This window comes from Drosophila takahashii, chromosome 2R, assembly GCF_030179915.1.
Source record: "Drosophila takahashii strain IR98-3 E-12201 chromosome 2R, DtakHiC1v2, whole genome shotgun sequence".
NCBI lineage: Eukaryota > Metazoa > Arthropoda > Insecta > Diptera > Drosophilidae > Drosophila > Drosophila takahashii.
This window is the reverse complement of record NC_091679.1, coordinates 4,281,935-4,300,641: the sequence shown is the minus strand read 5'-3', so window position 1 is coordinate 4,300,641 and position 18,707 is coordinate 4,281,935. Positions and strand designations below refer to the sequence as shown.

The 18,707-nt window shown below is 44.9% G+C and overlaps 1 long non-coding RNA gene across 1 annotated transcript in view; it reads left to right on the top strand.

Annotated features, from left to right (window-relative positions):
- LOC138912606 (uncharacterized) overlaps nucleotides 1-16,480 on the top strand; it is a 59,958-nt gene extending 43,478 nt beyond the window's left edge. The window contains exons 2-4 of the long non-coding RNA XR_011418167.1: nucleotides 15,709-15,937; nucleotides 16,003-16,146; nucleotides 16,210-16,480. This is a non-coding gene — a long non-coding RNA (uncharacterized lncRNA). The remainder of the gene's footprint in view (nucleotides 1-15,708; nucleotides 15,938-16,002; nucleotides 16,147-16,209) is intronic.
- Nucleotides 16,481-18,707: the final 2,227 nt, after the last annotated feature.

Here is an 18,707-nt window from a genome sequence, read left to right as displayed (position 1 = left end):
GAGTAGAAGATAATACAATAAAAACCAAAGAAGCTAGAATTTATTTCCTATTACTTTTCCATTAATTTACCTATCGTTCCTATGGCAGCTATATGATATAGTAGTCCGATTTTTTAAATATTTAATTCGAAATTCAAAAATATTTAAAAAATAACATCCCCAAAAGTAGAAGGTAATATTTCAAAAAACACCGAAGCTAGAATTTTTTAAAGTTTTTTTTCCGATCCTTCCTATGGGAGCTATAAGATATAGTTCCGATCCGGTTGGTTCCGACATATATACTACCTGCAATAGAAAGAAGACTTTTGGGAAAGTTTCATCCCGATAGCTCAAAAACTGAGAGACTAGTTTGCGTAGAAACAGACAGACGGACAGACGGACGGACAGACGGACAGACGGACATGGCTAGATCGACTCGTCTTGTGATGCTGATCAAGAATATATATACTTTATGGGGTCGGCCACGTCTCCTTCACTGCGTTGCAAACTTCTGACTGAAATCATAATACCCTCTGCAAGGGTATAAAAATGTCATAGTGTCCGGAAACTTCAAAAAATTTTAAAATGCATTTTGAGTTAATGAGAATACCGATAAGAGAATTACTGTTGGGTAAGTTGTAAAGCGCATTCAGAATAAGGCCCGCGGGCCTTATGCCACTTTTGAGTGTTGGGAAAACGCTGGATGTCCACCGAAAAATAGGTCTTGCGAAAAACCTTTATCCGGGCCCCTCTTTTTTTTGGATATTCTTCATGATGAAATAAACTTCATTTTGAAGTTTTTGTTTGCGCACTTTGCGCTTTTATAATGAAATTTGTTGAATAGTGTAAGGCGGGAGCGGGAGCGCAATAAAGCTTTAATCGCGCTCGCGAATTCGCCCCGTCTTTCGCCCCCTTCGTTAAGTTAGGCTTAAGCGTTTATATATTGAAATTAAAGAGTTAGTTGTTATATGAATGAGATTCGCGCAAACTCCCTTTCGTCGTCGCCAAAAATAAAATATCAAATTTCCCTGCAATCACAAGTTTTTGCGTTGTAATACAAAATAGTATTAAATTTTCATGGTGACCCCGACGTGATTAGCAGTGGAACTCGAGTTGTTTTTTTTTTTGGTAAAACAAACAAATTAATTAAATAAATCGCGCCGGCTTTTTACAACATTAAAGTGATCTGTTGCTGCCGATTTAATTCGTCGTTGCTGCCGTCAAATAAAATTGTTGCCGCCAAATTTATTTTGTTGGAAGTTTGCAAGCTGCTGCTGTTCTCAATCGCCGTTAGCTGGACCAGTGTAGTTGTTGTTGTCGCTGTTAATCCGCTGTTCCTGCCTACTTTAATTCGTCGTTGCTGCCGCTGGAAAATTTTGGCCGCTGCAGTCTTAAATCGCCGTTAAGTGGACCAGTGAAATTGTTGTTGCCGCTGCTTGTCGCCAGTTGCTGCCCACGTAAATTCGTCGTGCTGCCGCTGGAACATTTTGGCCGTTGCAGTTCTCAACCGCCGTTATAGCCAAGTTCACCGCATTAATTCCTTACGGACAGGAAGGAAGGCATATGGATTCGAAAGGGAAGTTACCGACGGATGTGAATCGTCCCACCAGGTATAGAGTGCTAAAAGTTAAAAGTTAATCTGTGGCGTGTCGTAAATTGTGTTTTGGACCATCTTTCAACTTTTTGCATTCGTGTGAACAATTCGGTAGATAGCGAGCATTCAAACCAAGAAATAAATAAAACTTGCATGTACTAACGATTATAATTCTGATACATACATACATCCATACAAATATATATATAATAAGAAACAAAAAATAAATAAATTTGTCGGCATCCTGGTTGTTTAAAAAATAAAATTCCCCCATTTCTCGTCGTAATGAGCACCAATTATAGCCTTGCAAAAATTAAAAGGGTAAAAGTTGAGAATTGTGAAAAGTTTTAATTCGAGAATTAAATTCCCGGCAAACTTTCTGCCGCGCATTTTCCGGAAATTTCCCTCGCTTTTCGCCATTTTCCGCGCTTTTAAGCGTCAGGTTTATATATTCGTTGCCCTTAGTTATCGGTCAGTGCATCATTCTCCGTTAGCATTGCGTTAAGCACCGCCAGCCGTACACACATACACACACACACAGACAGCGTAGCCCGTTCTTTCGAGTTATCTTTCGTCGTTTTCGATATATGATATAGTAGTTCGATCTTTTAAAAATTAAAATCGAAATTCGGAAATATTTCAAAATAGTCATATCCCAGAGTAGAAGGGAATGTAATAAAAACCAACAAAGATATCATTTTTTTCCCATTAATTTCCATTTAATTTTTCGACCGTTCCTATAACAGCTTTATGATATTGTGATCCGATTTAAAAAACAAAAAAACCGAAATTCAGAAATATATAAAAAACAAGAAAGGAAGCTAGCTTCGGCCAGCCGAAGCTTATATACCCTTGCAGATCATTCCTATTAATAACAAATCGCAAAAATGTTCAATTTTCTAATATTTCTCATTAATTTTCCGATTGTTCCTATGGCAGCTATATGATATAGTCGTCCGATTTTGATCAAATTAAAATTGAAATTCGGAAATATTTAAAAAGGGTCATATCCTAGAGTAGAAGATAATACAATAAAAATCAAAGAAGCTAGAATTTATTTCCTATTACTTTTCCATTAATTTTCCGATCGTTTCTATGGCAGCTATATGATATAGTAGTCCGATTTTTTAAATAATTAATTCGAAATTCAGAAATATTTAAAAAATAACATCCCCAAAAGTAGAAGGTAATATTTTAAAAAACACCGAAGCTAGAATTTTTTAAAGTTTTTTTTTCCGATCCTTCCTATGGGAGCTATAAGATATAGTTGTCCGATCCGGTCGGCTCCGACATATATACTACCTGCAATAGAAAGAAGACTTTTGCGAAAGTTTCGTCCCGATAGCTCAAAAACTGAGAGACTAGTTTGCGTAGAAACAGACAGACGGACAGACGGACAGACGGACGGACAGACGGACAGACGGACATGGCTAGATCGACTCGTCTTGTGATGCTGATCAAGAATATATATACTTTATGGGGTCGGAAACGTCTCCTTCACTGCGTTGCAAACTTCTGACTGAAATCATAATACCCTCTGCAAGGGTATAAAAATATTCCCAAGAGTAGAAGGTAAAATTTCAATTTACGTTTTTTTTTTTTGATCCTTCCTATGGGAGCTATAAGATATAGTTGTCCGATCCGGTTGGTTCCGACATACATACTACCTGCAATAGAAATACGACTTTTACGAAAGTTTCATCCCGATAGCTTCAAAACTGAGAGACTAGTTTGCGTAGAAACGGACGGACAGACGGACGGACAGACGGACATGGCTAGATCGACTCGTCTTGTGATGCTGATCAAGAAATGGGGTCGGAAATGTCTCCTTCACTGCGTTGCAAACTTCTGACTGAAATCATAATACCCTCTGCAAGGGTATAAAAAAAATTTTTTGTATACATTTACATACATATAATTTGTAAAAAAATCTAAAATAAATTAAATTTTAAACTCTTCGATACCAAAACAAAAAAAATGCCAAAAGAAAGTAACCACAAGGACATCGAAGAGTTGAAAAACCAACGAGATGGATATATGAGGAGTATAGAGCGAACGCAAAGATGTTTAAATGAGGGTCGATTCTCTTTAAATACGGTTGAGTTAAAATGTCGATTAGAAATCCTAAATACGCACATTGAAAATGCTTCGCTTATACAAAATAAAATTGAAGCGAAAGATTCAGATCATGTGTACCCCGAAGAGTTAGAAGAGACTGCGATATTAGAAAAATCGTTGCTAATTTCCCTAATTGCGTAGACAAAGCTTAAGGGGTTATATACCTTTTTGAGCGAAAAAATTGAGGGAACTTTGGATTTTTTTTCAGGTGTGTAGCAATTATTTTATGACACTGAAGTTATTATTTATTGATAGTACATGTTTTTATCGAAACAACAAGCGTTTGTTCTTGAGAAAATATGAATAGTTTACGAAGTTATGGCAATTCTCTCGGAACTCTTTTTTTTTATAGAGGCTTGCGGTGACCACGAGGGAAGTCCAGCAGGTCAACTGAATTCAAAAAAGCAACAAATTTGTATTAGTATAGTATTATTTCCAGTTCGTGTACGATTAATTTCAAGAATATTTGGTTTTTTCTGCATACAGTAGAAAATTTTTCGAAAAAGTTGATTTTTCGCGTTATAAAAATTTTGTTAAAAAATTCTGATCTGCGAAATCAAAATCGTTCACGAACTCGGCACAATCATTACGAATAATTTTAAAAAAAATTGAAGAAGATTGATCAAATAGTTCTTGTGCAATCGTGGTCACAGCGAAGGCACTTTTGAAAAAACACGACTTTGAGATAAAATTTGGGAAAATGTGCTCTAAGGAATATACTTTAAGATTCAGCAAAAAAAATTTTTCGTTTTTTTGAAAAAAAAGGTATATAACCCCGTAAGAGCGTTGACAATTCCGCTCCGCCGGCAACGCGCACACCACAATGCCGTTTGCCGAGCGTCGCTCTTCCAACCTTTCACCTTTCAACCTTTTCGAAACTTTTGTTGACAAAGATGACACGCTGCACGATATTGACACAGTCACAGCGCTGTACGATTCTCTTTTGTCCATTGGGGATGACAAACGTATTACGAATAAACGTATTCTCATCCATATAGTAATGGGCAAAGTCGATGCAGGAACTAAAAGAAAATGGGAAGAACAGTTAGATTATACTTCGCTTCCTCTTTGGAGCGAGTGTGAGTCGGCCCTGAACAAGCGCTATCAGCATATGGTTGCCGAAGAAGCGTGTAAGCCAAAAATTGTTCAGTAGAGCCAGGCTTATCCTAAGAAGAATGGAAATAGGAGTTTTTCGTTTGTTGCTGCCATAGACGACCCCGAAGTATGTGTGTTTTGCAACTCAGCAGAACATCAAGTAGGAAACTGCAGTGCTTTTGCTGCCCTAACAGTTCAGCAAAGATTCGATTTCGCAAAAAAGGCTCCTTTATGCGTTAACTTTCTCCGAAAGGGCCAAACGGGAAAAGATGCAAATCGAAAAGATGCAGGGTGTGTAAGTCCTGACACCACACATTGCTGCACATTTATTCGCTATCAAATCTCGCGTTGCCACCTCCTCCTCAGAATACTCCATCCACTTCGCATGTTTTGCATGCGACTGCAACGGATAGAGTTATTCTTGCCACAGCCATCGTGAGCGTCCAAACAAAAAGTGGCAAATTAGTTTCGGCTCGAGCGTTGCTCGATTCTGGTTCACAAGTAAATTTTGTGACCGATGAGCTCGCTCAGAGATTAAGATTAAGAGAGAGGACATGTGTTTGAGCTTGCGGTGCATTGGTGGAACTAATGCTCAAGCAACCAAGAAAATTCACACGATAGTCAAGTCGCGAGTTGGTAGCAGTCAATTGTAGTCCGATTTTTACATACTAAAAAATATTTCTGGTTATCATCCATATCAAACGGTGAACACCAGCAGCTGGAGGGTGACTGAAAAAATTTAATTGGTAGATCCATTCTTCTTCAAGCCCCAAAAAATAGATATGCTTATAGGCGCAGACTCGTTCTTTGAACTATTGTCAGTCGGCCAGATAAAGCAAGGGCCTGAGTTTCCCATTTTGCAGCAAACAGTTCTCGGGTGGATAGTGTCAGGGAGATGTGCCTCAGAAAAAATAAGAAATATTGAAAAGTTGGTACATCTCAGCTGCCAGAAGGAAGTGTTGGATTCAATCGACACAACCCTGCAGAAATTTTTGTCTGTGGAGGACTTGCCGATCAAGGCCAAGGTCCATACCCCTGAGCAGCAACTTTGTGAGCAACACTTTGAGAAAAATACTCAAAGATTGTCGTCCGGGAGATTTTCGGTTCGTCTGCCGTTCAAATTTGACCCAAACACTCTTGGTTCATCATATAAAGTTTTGTCGCTTGAAAGATGTATCTGGAATTTATGGAAGCATATGAAGCGATGGGCCACATGTCTTCCACTAACAATAAAATTCCAGTCACTCCGCACTATTTCATTCCGCACCAATGCGTGCTGCAACCTCAAAGCAACCTCAAAGCACCTGCTTCGGTTCAGACTTCACAAGTTTGCGCTGGCAGCAGACGCAAAAAAGATGTATCGTCAAGTAATGGTTGACGAAGCTGACCGAAACTTTCAGCTCATAGTGTGGAGACGAGATCCATCTGAGTTTCTAAAAATCTTCAAGCTGAACACCGTGACCTATGGAACTTCGCCAGCACCCTATCTGGCGATTAGGTGTTTAAAGCGGCTTGGAGAGATCGCGCAGGATTCGTGTCAAAAAGCCGCCAAGGTCATTCAGAATGACTTTTATTATTTTTTTTTTTTTTATATTCCTTTATTATTTTACACTTATATATAGACTAACATAAAGTAGTACAGACAACAAGAGTAGGTGCTGTGATTGCGCGGTATCACCGCAAGGTATTGCTTCGCGCAACTGTAGCCACCTAGGCTGAAGTTTCTCTCCTCTCCCTCTCGATGCGACGCAGCGTTCGCAGTACACACGCTGCGTAGGCTGCCGTCGCTTCCCAATTCTCCTCACTCAACAGCATGAGGGGCACAAAAGTTTCAGGCTGAACTCTTACCCCTGTGGTCTCCTCTAGCCTTTGGCGATCGTAGCCAAAACGACGACATTCGAAGAGGACGTGATGAGCGTCTTCGACAATCCCACTGCCGCACTCTGGGCAACCTTCCTCAGTGTCGTGTCCGAAGCGCTTAAGATAGCTCCGGTAGCAACCGTACCCACTCAACGCCTGCGTGAGGTAGAAGTCTACCTGACCGTGCTTCCTGTTTACCCATGGCTCTATGTTGGGGATGAGCTGGTGGGTCCAGCGTCCCTTGCTGGAGCAGTCCCAGGCCGCCTGCCAGTTGTCGACGCTCTGCATCCTGGCACACCTCTTCACCTCCGCCTTGGATATTTGGTCCGTCTGTTCGCCTGCTAGGGCCGCCCGTATCTCCTTGGCCTCCCGCACCAGTTCGCACAGGGGAACTTGGCCTGCAATGACGAGCGCTGCGTCATCCGAGATCGTCCTGAAAGCGCTCGCTTTTCTGACAGCACACAGTCGATACGTCGCGTTGACGCCTCGCATGTAGCTGCCAACAGCCGTGGCCTTGGCCCATACCGGAGCAGCGTACAGCAGCTGCGACTTGACTATGGTCGCGAGGAGCCTGCGTCTGTCCTGCTTTGGTCCCCTGGTATTCAGCAGGATCCTGCAGAGAGATTCCGTGGTCTCGCTTGCCTTCTTGTTAACGAACCTTAAGTGTTCCCGATAGGATAGGCGGGTGTCCAGCATGACTCCCAGGTACCTTATGGCGCGTTGCGATGAGATCGTCGTCCCTCCGATCTGAATCTGCGCCGACTCTACTGCTTTCCTGCTTGATATCAGCACCGCTTCTGTTTTGTGTGAGGCCAGCTCTAGGCCTGCCACTGAGAGCCACACCTCCACTGCTCGAATTGCGCAGTTTGCAGCTGCTTCCACGGCGGCAACTTCCTTGGCCACCACAACCAGAGCCACATCGTCTGCGAAGCCAACTATCTCAGTGCTGCTTGACAGTGGAAGCTTCAGAACTCCGTCATACATCGTGTTCCAAAGCAGTGGGCCCAGTACCGAACCCTGAGGGACTCCGGCTGTCACTTCGTATGTCCTGGGGCCCGCCGAGGTTTCTAGGACCAGCTCCCTCTTGCTGAGGTAGCTGTGAACTACATTCAGCAGGTATTCGGGTATGTTAAAGGACCGTAGTGCCTCCAGTGTCCTTCCCCAATCGGCCGAGTTAAAAGCGTTCCGAATGTCAAGCGTGACCACTAGACAGTATTTCTTCGTCCCGCCTTTCCATCTGGTACCAGGGATGGCTTTAGCGGCAATGCTTGTGACCCTCTCTATAGCGTCGAGGGTCGATTTCCCTTTCCGGAAGCCGTATTGATTGGCCGAAAGTCCCCCGGCACCTTCCATTGCTGCATTCAGTCTCGTAGCTATGACCCTTTCAAAGACCTTGCCTATGGTGTCCAGCAGGCGGATGGGTCTATATGAAGACGCTTCACCCGCTGGTTTCCCTGGCTTCGCTAAGAGCAGGAGCTTTTGGCGTTTCCACCTGACGGGGAAGGTCCCTTCCAGCAGACACCTGTTGTAGAGCGATGCTACCGCACCCAGGTGGAGGGTTAGCAGGGTCTTAACTGCGTTATTTGGGACCCGATATGGCCCTAGTAGTTCCGCCTCCGTGACCGGAATTATCGGGCTCCCAACTTGTCCCGTCCATCGGGGGATGGAATGGGGGCTACCTCTCGGAAACAGAACTCGGACAATACCTTCCAGGACCGCAGGGTCAGTAGGCGACCTATTGCCGGCACTCACCCGTTTGACCACCGTCTTGTAGGCTCTACCCCATGGATCGTTTTCCAGGTCGTCGCAGAGCTTGAGGTAGCATTCCCTCTTGCTGTTCCGTATCGCCAGTTTGTGTCCCTTATTTGCACTCCTGAAGTTCGTGTTGCAGGATGAGAGGTTTCCGGTGCCTCTCGCCCTTTGAACGAGCCTCCTGGCTCGAAGACAGGTCCTGCGCAACCTAGCAATTTCCTCGCTCCACCAGTACACTGGCGCGTGGTGCTTGCGATAGGTCTTACGCTGTTGCATACTTTGGTCGCATGCTTCCTCCAGCCTAACTGCCATCTTATTCGCTGCTTCATCTGTCGAGTCCAGCTCCGTGGCGGCCTTCCAGTGCACTGGCAAAGGTCTGTGGCCTAAAGGTGTCATGGCGGTAGGCTTTTCTTGGCCCGGTTGACGGCTGGCTATGGTACGGAGGTCCACCAACTGTCACCAGTATGACCTCATGGTCACTGGCCGGGAACACCTCGCCTATCCTCCAGCGTGCGCTACTGGCTAGGGAACTGCTGGCGAACGTCGATGATTGACCCGGCCCCAGCTCTGTTGAAGGTGTGCTGGGAGCCCACGTTCAACAGTGCGATCTCCAGCGACGCAACAGCTTCAAGAATGATGCGTCCCCTGGCGTTTGTGTAGGAGGAGTCCCATTCCTGGGCCCAGGCATTAAAGTCGCCACCGATAACCACGTTGCTCCGTCCTCTCAGATCGCTGCACAGCTCGTCCAGGATTCTGCTAAAAGTCGCCAGTGGTAGGCTGGGGGCCAGGTAGCAGCTGTAGAGCCACGTGCCGCCTACATTCGCTCGGACGAACCCCTCTGCTGCCATCGTATCCCGCATGGGTGGTGCACCCGCTCCGCAGAGCCACAATGACCGCATCTGCCTGTGCGATCCGAGACCCAATCGTTGCTTCTTACTACTCTGTAGGGCTCGCTGAGTAACGCGACCTCCGAACCTAGTTCGCGCAGGTTCAGGTTCAGCTGAATCAACTGCATGTCGGTCGAGGTTTCCCTGTCCCGCTGGTTGTGGCTGAGCAGAATCTGCTTCCTGCCTGGTGCCTCGTATCCTTCTTTCCTGCCGCAGTGCAGATGAAGCATGAAGGCTCATTGCTGCACTTGGCTGCCTTGTGCCCGTGTTCACCGCATTTTAAGCAGCAGTCGCTCCTAACCACTAGGCTCTTGTAGTTCGCTGCTATATGACCGGGTTCCAGGCATTTGAAGCATCTTGGGGGGCCTGTCCTTTCCCGGATCCTGCAAATGGTCAATCCTATCCGCACCTCGCCACGATGAAGGACAGCTTTCCCCAGGGAGAAGGGTAAGCTGATCACCGCCGACTGCGACTCCGCGTAGCCTCGGCGCAGACTACGAACTCTGATGAGCTCAGCATCAATGCCATACTGGCTCGCGATAGCGGCACAGATTTCCGGCCCCGTCGCGATGGAGTCGATATCTCGTATCTCCAGAACGAGCAGTTTCGTCTCATCCGACATGGCTTGCACTGTCGCTGCGTCGCCTAGAACCCTCGCAATACTCTCCTTCATGGCCACTGCGCTTTCTGCGCTATCTTTGGCCACCTCGAGCAGTAGGCTGCCGTTGATGGTGCGGCGTACCTTGGTTACACAGCTTCCCAGGTCCGCCAACTGTTTGTCGTGCCTTCGAGTCACCATGGCTAGCACCTCGCTGTAGGATTTCCCACTCGCATGGACAATGACCGCATCTGGTCTACTGCGTCCCGTAACTCTCTCCTTTTTTTTGACCACCTCCCACCCGGCGGCCGGAACTGCGGAACCCGTGGGGCCCTTTAGGGTGGTTCCTTCGGGTGCTCCTGGAAGCGTTGGTGCGTTCCTGCTGCATAGGGCGCATTGCTGGTGGTGGGGCCCGTTGAGATGCGGGTCCATCAGCCGTAGTCGGCTGGCTTATCCGTCGCCATGGCTTCGTTTGCGCTGCGGCCTCTTTCCTCCAGACCTTGTCGGCGCTCTCCAAGCTTTGGCTGCATTTCGAGCACACGATTGCAGCGTCCTGTTTATCCACCCTGGTGCTGACGTCCATGCCCCCCTCTCTGTTCGCCTCCAGAATGCTCGTGTGGAGCGCCTTCATGCGCACGAACGTCTTCCTCGTGGCGACAGTTATGTGGCGCGCCAACTTGTCCATCATTTTGGTAGACATCTCCTGCAGAAGCTTCCCTAGCTCCAGGAGATCCTCCAGGCAGGTAGCCTCATGGGAGGCCTTGTTCTTTTTGGCTGGCATTGTCCTCTGCGAGTTAGCAGGGCTAGCAGGGTCGCGCGTCCTCTTAGGGGTTTCCTTTACCACCTCCGCGTCTGCGATCAGCTCTTTATCATTGGTTAACGAACTTGCCGGCGAGCGGGGGATCTTGTTGCCCCTCCTAAATGCCGCTGCAACTCCATCGGTCCCTTCTTCCCTCTGTTGGCTGGGCGATCTTGGCACCACTGTTCTGCCCCATCCATCTCAGGCTTCCCGGGTGTCTCGCAAGGGAGGCTCCCACGCAGGCCACGGATTTCCCCTTGGCTTACGATGGGGGTTATACCGCCCCGTTTCGGTCCCCAAATCCATTATTTTAGGGCGCCGCCGCAGCGGAGGGGTTGGAAATTAGCCCGATCCTTGGCCTTCTGCCCTTTGCCGTCCCTGTAACCAGGTGCTGAATTTGAGCAAAATTCAAAAAGAATTTCAAATTTCAGACCGGTCCCGCGTTTCCGGCACTTTCCAACACTGTATGGTGCTGTTAGGCGCGGGGATCGTTGTTCAACACTGTAAATAGCTGATTTTGTTGTTTGCAGTGATGAGGTAAAAAACGCGCGGGTGTCAGCTTGTGGATGCTGTGCGCGTGTGAGAGGCTTTCGTGGTGAAAGACCTTCTCTTAGTGGGCGTGGGAGAGGATCCCCCCCCTGGCCGCCGAACAGAGCAGCAGCCTCCCCAGACCAGAACTTGGAAATACGTCCGGAAACCCACTAGCAAGTGCCCTGGTACGTACCTCTAGCCCCAGTGTGCCTCCCACTAAACACAGTGCACTTTTTAGGTAACGACCGTCGCTACACTGCCTTTAAGCAAGTCAAATTACGGAGCGCGGAGAAAGCACAATCTATCACCTCGATTTTCTGCGTAATTCCCTCATGACTTTTATGTTGACTGGCGCCAGATGCGTTGAAGACCTGTTAAGCCTTCGAGACGAAGTTTCTCAGGTATTGCAAGTGGCAGGATTTGAATTGGCAAAGTGGTTTTCTAACTGCCCAGAGTTGTCCGCATCTGACAGCGCTGCCATGCCGCTAACGGCAGACTCAGACGTAACTAAAACCCTTGGCGTGGTATGGTTGCCGGGTAAAGATTACTTTCAATTTCGGTTGGATGACCCTTTCCTGGATCTTCGTGCGACAAAACGAAACATACTGTCGGCATACATACGCAAATCAGCATTGGTGCTTGTGATTATCTCAGAGCCCATTTAAGTGCTTCAGAAAATATAATCCTTTTCGTCGCACATAAGGCTTCTAAGGGTTTTCGTATGGGTCTTTCAGTTTATTCAAAGGTGCAAAAAAGTGTCGCAGCCCTTTAAAAAAAGTTTTACTCCAAGAGAACTGAATTTTGCGTTCGAGAAAATAGTGGAAGTGATCCAATCTCACGAGTTCAGTGACGACCTAGGCAAAATTCGGAAAAACAAACCGGTAGCAACAAATATTCAAAAACTAAGCCCTTTTCTCCAGGAGAAACAATTAGGTTGGTGTTCCTTGACATTGCTGCGAGTTGGGGATCCGTTTTTGAATGCTCATATTCAGTATGAAGCCAAATTTCCGTTGTTGTTGTCGAAAGGCTTACAGTTTGTTATTACCTACGTGTCCTACCTGCACGTTACAAATTGTCATGCTGGTCCTCGAGCTCTTGTAAGTCTGTTGCGAGAAAAGATCTGGTGGGTTAATGCGCAGGAAGTTTGCCGCAAAACAGTTCGTTCTTGGGTTCGTTGCTTTCGATGCAAGCCGCAACTCTTGACGCAAATCATGGGGAACTTGCCATCAGACAGACTTCGAGCTCCCCGCCCTTTTAATATCTGTGGTGTTGATTTTTGTGACCCATTTAACATAACGTATCGTATCCGTGGTAAGCCGCCGTACAAATCATACGTGGCATTGTTTGTATGTTTTGCGTCCAAAGCGGTCCACTTAGAGTTAGTGTGTGACCTCACCACTGATGCGTTTTTGTTAACCTTCCAAAGGCTAGTGAGTCGACGCGGGATTCCGGAGAAGGTGTGGTGCGACAAAGCGATGAACTTTGTCGGAGCCGATCGCCACATGAGAGAGTTCCGGGCCCGTCTGGCGGAGCAGGGGGGCGGTTTCGCAACATTCGCAACAAGAAGAGGATGCGAGTTTGCGTTCATACCGCCCAGAGCACCTCACGACGATGGCGCAGTGTCTCGTGTCTCAGGCACAAGTTTTGGCAGCGATGGTCCCGGGAGTACGTCTCGAGCCTCCATGCGAAAAACTAGTGGCACAAGGAGGTTCCAAACGTCGCCGTGGGAGCTCTCGTCGTCGTCGCCGAGGACAATCTTCCGCCGCAGCAGTGGATGATCGGTCGGATCGTGGCGGTGCACGTCGGCGCTGACGGCAAGGTCCGAGTGGCGGAGGGGAAAACGAAGGATACGACGTATCGGCGAGCGGTCCATAAGCTGGCGGTGCTGCCTGTGGCGTGCTGAAGACGGCGGTCCTTCAGAGGGGGCGGTGTTTGCGCACTTTGCGCTTTTATAATGAAATTTGTTGAATAGTGTAAGGCGGGAGCGGGAGCGCAATAAAGCTTTAATCGCGCTCGCGAATTCGCCCCGTCTCTCGCCCCCTTCGTTAAGTTAGGCTTAAGCCTTTTTATATTGAAATTAAAGAGTAAGTTGTTATTTGAATCTCATTGCGCAAACTCCCTTTCGTCGTCGAATAAAATACCGAATTTTCACTGCAATCATAAGTTTGGCGTTTCGTTAATACAAAATAGTATTAAATTTTCAGTTTCAGTTGACTAGCGCAATAATAATAAGCTTACGCTTGCAGCGCTAGGATATTATATCAATAAAATTAAATTATAAATTGAAATGGTTTTAAACTCAGTAGCTGATGAAGAACACTAAAGAAAATACACTGAACAAAATTTTTTTTATTTCTTTAAGAAAACTAAATTTTACAAAATGTTCTTATTTTTTAGGAAAAGCTAATACAATTCTTGGTCGATTAGTGAAAACATAATAAAGATATATCCAACCGTTCCGAAGATATACAAAAATTACTGAGTCCAACTTTTTCGAAAACGTGGTAAAAAGTTATTTGTTAATCAATTAAAAAATTACAATTATTTATTTAACCCTCCATTTAATAAACAATTATTTTAAAATTTTTTATTTATTATATTTTTGAATTATGTAATTTATAAATAATTTTTAAATATTTTTTTTAACTAAAAAAAAATGTAATTAATAAAAACAAAATATTATAATTATTTAATTAACATATTTAAATATGTGTTTTTAAATATTTTATTATTAAATGGGGGTTAAATAAATACTACAATTTTTCTACAATCATTTTTGGGATGATGAGATCGTGACCCGGCGCTTTCTTTTTGTCTTGGGACTGTATGGTTCTTGTAACTTCTTCTGGATGGTATATAATTTGCGGGCTAGCTTCAGAATTGGAGATTAATGGCAGCACAAAGCTATTCATTGCTGGAAGTGGTTCGAAGACATTTTCTAAATGGTGGGCAAATGTATTCGCCCTCTCTTCGTTGCTGCGGGCCCAAGTTCCTGTTTGCGTATGTAGGGGTGATTCACTTTCTATTGGTGGACATTTGCCTGACTTAGCCTTCCACAGTGGATATCTTTTGCTATTTGGTGAGAGTTTCTTCATGAAGGATAGTTCATCTCTATTTATGTCAGCTTCTAGTGCTTTGCGGAGCATGCAGTTGGCTATTTTTAGGCGCTCCTTGGAGGCTGGGGATCTATGGGCTTGCCACTCTCGACGAAGCCTTCTCTTATTGTATAGCAGTTCTTCGATGTGCCTAGAAGCACATCTGCTGTTAAATGGTTTATTAGATGTTATAGGTTGCGTGGAATGTTGTGCAGCCAGTGTAATAACATTCACTAACTCTTCAACTGAATTGTCGAAGTCTTCTTCACAGGAAATGTTTGGGCGGTCATTAATATGAGTACTTACGTACTTTCTGTATTTGAGCCAGTCTGTTTTACCAGTAGTTAGAGAATGTAACCGTTCTGTAACCTGAGGGTGGTCGTAGAGGTGAAGCAAGATGGGCGAATGATCTGATGATAGATCTGATAAGTGCTCGCACATGAGCCTGCGGCACTCTTCTTGTGATAGCAAAATCAATCAGGTCAGGTTTCTTATTTGGATCTGTTGGCCAATATGTAGGCTTACCCGGGGAAATAAAGTCAAGCTTGTTTCGCGGAGTTATAATCGCGTTGTAAAGTTGTTTTCCCTTGGGGTTGATGAGTCGAGATCCCCAGTGGGTGTGCTTTGAATTGTAGTCACCAGCTGCTATAAAGCGGTCACCCAATACATCGAAGAAGTTTAGGAATTCTGCTTCGGTAATAGCGAAGCGCGGTGGGCAGTATATAGAGGCTAGGTTTAGGTAGCCGCTTTGCGTTTTGAGGTGTACTGCTGTTTCTTGGATATAAGTCGTAGCGAATGATGGTATCTCGTAATGCCTAATGCGATTTGTGCTGCGAAATGCCATTCGCATTCCAGAAAAATATTTTAAGAGTGATCATCTAAGATTTTTGTTTGACTAGAAGCTCCAGGAGGAGATTTTGAGTGCGCACAAGCCCCTGCAGAGTTTGCTGCATTGCTCCCATTGTTTTTGTTATAGTTGCCAGCATTAATTCTATACCACTAGGTAATTGGGATGTGTTTACGCAGATACTTTCCGAAGTATGGTTCGATGCCTGTTGCTCCAACAATCCTGGAATGGTTTGTTTATGGCGGGATATTGTAGTATTTTTAATGCTCACCACCTATTTAAAATATTTCTCTTACGTTTTTTATCAAAGCTTGCAAATAACTGTTGACCGATTCGTGCGGTCCCCAAATAAGTGTTCTTCTCTCAGATTTTGAGCAAAGAATCAGAGAGCAATCGATTGAATTGTTCGTAGAAAACTTTTGCTCGCACTCAGCCGATGAGCAGTTTTTTGGCTTTGTTTTGTTTGGCCGAAATTAAAAATATGACGGCTTTTACCGTTATTTTCAAAAATCCCGTTATTTGCGCTCAATTTGACTAATTTTCCCGCTATCAGGACCCAAAAACACGTCGAAATGGAAAGTTTGAACGAAATTGGGCGTTGGAGGTAAACGTAAGTTTATCCCCTTGTGGACATAAGGATCTCAAGGATCATACACATCAGCAGGACAATAGGACCATATTGTCGCCATAAAATCTACATACGCATGTGTAACGGCGCCTAATTGTGGTCCGGCAACCAGTTTGGCATCCAGCCATAAATATCAGCCATGGAAAAATTCGAAGTAAGTGCAATTGCATTTGGCTAAAATTGTGTGCGTGTTTAACCTACAACGAAAATCCACTACAGGTATTGTTGAAATTTCTGGTGGATACCGCAGGCAGTTTTGCCAAAAGTTCCTTCCAAAGGCGCAACATATTGATTCGGCCAATTCACTGGAGGATTTACCGCCACAAGAAAGCCCACAATCAAGTTACGTGGCACAATCGCTAGGTATTGTTTTGCATGCCCTTTTCTTTTGCCATATCTGTAATTAATTGGATTAAAAATCGTTAGGTTGTGCCGCGTCAGATGTTTTGAAGTAATTAGTAACCAGAAAGCCCCGATCTACAGTCCAAATAGATGGTATTCGAAGTGCAGACCTTGTACAGTGACCTAAAGACCACATGGCGGTTTAATCCAACGACATAACCTGTGCCAATGCCCAACGCGCCGCGCATCCGCACACTAGCCAAATTTAAAGGGATGCGCGCATCAACCTGGGAGACATCCGAGGAGGAATTAGGAGCAGCAAGTCCCGGAGTTTAAACCTGTTCTCCCGCCAAAGCTCCGCGTGTGTAAACGGTTTTAACCTAGCTTGTCATATCGACCAATTTGGTTTAACCTCAATGTCTGTAAAACCTCGCCTCGTGTTCGATCAGTTCGACTTGTATACATGCATATATTGAACAAGCATAAATTCTGTTTTCACGAAATCCGAATTGGTGCATTGGTATTGCATTGTGGGCTTGTAAGTATTGCTTGCTGCGACTGAGGATCAGCTTTTCAAATATCTTTGATAGGCACGGCAGAAGGCTGAAGGCCTATATGACGATGGCTGGGACTTGTCCTTTCCGGCTTTATGGATCATTATGATGATAGAATTCCTCCATTGTTGAGGATAATATCCCAAATTCATCATGCTGTTAAATATTATGGTTAGAAGATGTATTGCACAGTTTGGCAGTTCTACAATCATTTTTGGGGTGATGAGATCGTGACCCGGCGCTTTCTTTTTGTCTTGGGACTGTATGATTCTTGTAACTTCTTCTGGATGGTATATAATTTGCGGGCTAGCTTCAGGATTGGAGATTAATGGCAGCACAAAGCTATTTGTTGCTGGAAGTGGTTTGAAGACATTTTCTAAATGGTGGGCAAGTGTATTCGCCCTCTCTTCGTTGCTGCGGGCCCAAGTTCCTGTTTGCGTATGTAGGGGTGGTTCACTTTCTATTGGTGGACATATGCCTGACTTAGCCTTCCACAGTGGATATCTTTTGCTATTTGGTGAGAGTTTCTTCATGAAGGATAGTTCATCTCTATTTTTCTCAGCTTCTAGTGCTTTGCGGAGCATGCAATTGGCTATTTTTAGGCGCTCCTTGGAGGCTGGGGATCTATGGGCTTGCCAGTCTCGACGAAGCCTTCTCTTATTGTATAGCAATTCTACGATGTGCCTAGAAGCACATCTGCTGTTAAATGGTTTATTAGATGTTATAGGTTGCGTGGAATGTTGTGCAGCCAGTGTAATAACATTCACTAACTCTTCAACTGAATTGTCGAAGTCTTCTTCACAGGAAATGTTTGGGCGGTCATTAATATGAGTACTTACGTACTTTCTGTATTTGAGCCAGTCTGTTTTACCATTAGTTAGAGAATGTAACCGTTCTGTAACCTGAGGGTGGTCGTAGAGGTGAAGCAAGATGGGCGAATGATCTGATGATAGATCTGATAAGTGCTCGCACATGAGCCTGCGGCACTCTTCTTGTGATAGCAAAATCAATCAGGTCAGGTTTCTTATTTGGATCTGTTGGCCAATATGTAGGCTTACCCGGAGAAATAAAGTCAAGCTTGTTTCGCGGAGTTATAATCGCGTTGTAAAGTTGTTTTCCCTTGGGGTTGATGAGTCGAGATCCCCAGTGGGTGTGCTTTGAATTGTAGTCACCAGCTGCTATAAAGCGGTCACCCAATACATCGAAGAAGTTTAGGAATTCTGCTTCGGTAATAGCGAAGCGCGGTGGGCAGTATATAGAGGCTAGGTTTAGGTAGCCGCTTTGCGTTTTGAGGTGTACTGCTGTTTCTTGGATATAAGTCGTAGCGAATGATGGTATCTCGTAGTGCCTAATGCGATTTGTGCTGCGAAATGCCATTCGCATTCCAGAAAGATATTTTAAGAGTGATCATCTAAGATTTTTGTTTGACTAGAAGCTCCAGGAGGAGATTTTGAGTGCGCACAAGCTCCTGCAGAGTTTGCTGCATTGCTCCCATTGTTTTTGTTATAGTTGCCAGCATTAATTCTATACCACTAGGTAATTGGGATGTGTTTACGCAGATACTTTCCGAAGTATGGTTCGATGCCTGTTGCTCCAACAATCCTGGAATGGTTTGTTTATGGCGGGATATTGTAGTATTTTTAATGCTCACCACCTATTTAAAATATTTCTCTTACGTTTTTTATCAAAGCTTGCAAATAACTGTTGACCGATTCGTGCGGTCCCCAAATAAGTGTTCTTCTCTCAGATTTTGAGCAAAGAATCAGAGAGCAATCGATTGAATTGTTCGTAGAAAACTTTTGCTCGCACTCAGCCGATGAGCAGTTTTTTGGCTTTGTTTTGTTTGGCCGAAATTAAAAATATGACGGCTTTTACCGTTATTTTCAAAAATCCCGTTATTTGCGCTCAATTTGACTAATTTTCCCGCTATCAGGACCCAAAAACACGTCGAAATGGAAAGTTTGAACGAAATTGGGCGTTGGAGGTAAACGTAAGTTTATCCCCTTGTGGACATAAGGATCTCAAGGA